Source organism: Acyrthosiphon pisum, chromosome X (assembly GCF_005508785.2).
Source record: "Acyrthosiphon pisum isolate AL4f chromosome X, pea_aphid_22Mar2018_4r6ur, whole genome shotgun sequence".
In the NCBI taxonomy this organism is placed as follows: domain Eukaryota; kingdom Metazoa; phylum Arthropoda; class Insecta; order Hemiptera; family Aphididae; genus Acyrthosiphon; species Acyrthosiphon pisum.
In genome coordinates, this window is record NC_042493.1 from 121808958 (window position 1) to 121811516 (window position 2559).

General features: G+C 31.8%; 2 protein-coding genes across 2 annotated transcripts in view; one reads left to right on the forward strand and one right to left on the reverse strand.

Moving 5' to 3' along the window:
• The window catches only part of LOC100571410 (aminopeptidase 1), a 42969-nt gene that overhangs the window by 20962 nt on the left and 19448 nt on the right, over positions 1-2559 (reverse strand). The gene's annotated exons all lie outside the window — the stretch shown is intronic.
• LOC100574012 (aminopeptidase N) overlaps positions 1-2559 on the forward strand; it is a 154184-nt gene that overhangs the window by 7598 nt on the left and 144027 nt on the right. The gene's annotated exons all lie outside the window — the stretch shown is intronic.

A 2559-nucleotide genomic window follows, 5' to 3' on the forward strand; every position in this document is an offset into this window, starting at 1 on the left:
AAAGGTTATCGTGTGTATTATTCGAAAACAAATACAATTTCATTGTCTAGGGACATCATATTCGAAAATGAAAGCAATAGATTTGAGAATATAATTGTAGACAAATTAGAGTTCACAGATACACCGACTCAGATCAAAGACGATCCGGTCAAGGTCGAATCGACGATGGTCGACAACAGGAGTGGCATGGTATTGCGGGATCGGAACACATTAAAAGCGCCGATCAGGTACAATGTGTCGTCGTTCATCGCCAATTGCGACCAGCCACTAAATTGTGATGAAGCAATCAGTGGCCCACATAAAAATGAATGGGAGGACGCTATGCACGATGAAATAACGTCATTACACGAAAACAACACTTGGTCACTAGTTAATTTGCCTCAAGGCAAAGTTGCATTACGTAATGCATGGGTATTCAAAACCAAATATAAAACTGACGGTAATATAGATAAATTTAAGGCCAGATTGGTCATTAAAGGTTGTTCACAGAAGTACGGTATAGATTACCACGAAACATTTTCGCCAGTGGTCAGATACGAATCAATAAGGGTGATATTCGCAGTAGCAGCTGTGGAAAAATTAATATTACGACAATTCGACATCAAGACAGCATTTCTGTACGGAGAACTACAGGAAGAAATATACATGGTACAACTACCAGGATACGAAGATGGATCGAATAAAGTATGTAAGCTTCAGCAAAGTTTGTATGGCTTGAAACAAAGTCCAAGATGTTGGAATATACGCTTTAGGAACTTTTTAAATGCATTTGGTTTACAATGTACCGAAGCGGATGCATGTGTATTTAAAGCTGATAACAATCAAATTATTCTTGCAATATTTGTTGACGATGGCTTAATCGTGGCGGATAATGAAGATATAATAGATAAACTGTTAACAAACTTAGAAAAAGAGTTTGAGGTTAAAAAGGGAAATGTAGAATATTTTCTAGGTATGCAGGTAAAAATAATGGAAAACGGGTCATTATTTGTGCATCAGACAAATTATGCAAGTAGCATAATTAATAAATTTAATATGCTGGACGCCAAGGAACTTTCAATTCCGATAGACAAATCACATACGTTTGAACAAAAAGAAGATAAGGAAATATTGAGTGAAGATATTCCTTACAGACAGGCAGTAGGTAGCTTACTGTTCTTATCACAGGTAACAAGACCAGATATAGCATATGCAGTAAACTTTGCTAGTCGTTACTTAGCAAAACTGTTGAAATATACAATTAATATTAGTATTCAAACCCTGTAAACACACGTGCGTGTACAATGTCGTTTTCTAATAGATACTTATGCAGTTGCGATATAGCTGTGCAACACTTTTACTATCGCTTTCTATATTGTATACGGATACGGGATGACCTCAACTAATCATATATATAGGGCCTTTGAAGTATGTAAGAATCACTTGCACGGCCACCGTCGTACAGTGCGTATACGGTGTGTGTGTACAGTCACGTTAAATTGTCCAGTTGTACGTTATTATATATTATACTTATACATAATCATATTGTCGTGTTATTCATTTATATTAATACTAAAACGGTTAGTCTGTCAAGCTGCACTTTCAACAGTATTCAAAATATGTTTTTAAGTTTTGAAGAATACCGTTGTAGTACAAAAACAATGTTAAATTCCTTAACTTACAGACGTCGTTTTAATAAAATGGCTCAATTGATTCCCCTGATATTCTATCACTACTTCCAATCGCTATGTCCATCATTTAATTCTAGGCAATGCACAATATTAAAAATAATTTCCCATAGAATTATATTAAAATCCTACATTTTTTCTATCTTATTATTTAGATATGTTTTAGTTATTATTTAATAATTTATTACATATTGTACAGTTTTTACTATTAAATTACTAATTTTATTATATACTACTAACGACAAAAAAATAAAAAAATAAATAAAAAAAATAAAATTTAATTTAAATATTACAAAAAATATTACATCACAATATTAAATATTATATAAAGTGTTTATTAACAAATATTAGTAAAAAATGAATAAGTAATAAGTAATAAATAATAAATTACCGTATATAATTATTCAGTTTACATGTTACATATAATGTAATGTACTGTGTTATTATAAATAACCCTTAAAATAAAATAATTAAAATGGTTATTACCATAAAATGATTGTAGTTCTTAAAAGGCCTAACTGTTGGTAGTCTGTATGCAATGAGTCTGAAAAACCGCAGGCCGTTTGGAAAAATAATAAGTACATCGTAAACGGGCTACCCCATTGCAAAGAGCTTAGACTTTTTTTTTAGTTTTTTTAAAACTAATTTTCCATATAGTCAACAACATATAATAATAATATAGATGGATACATACTTACATAGATATATATACAAAAGAGATATAAGAGATTCTTATATTACGATTTCCTTCTTCTAACTTAAATGGGTTTATAACACTCTAATACTGTAAAAACGTAATATTTTGTCGCAGATGGTTAGCTGTAACATATTTCGAGCCATTGGGCGCACGAAGAGCTTTTCCCTGTTTGGACGAGCCTGTGTATAAAGCAAT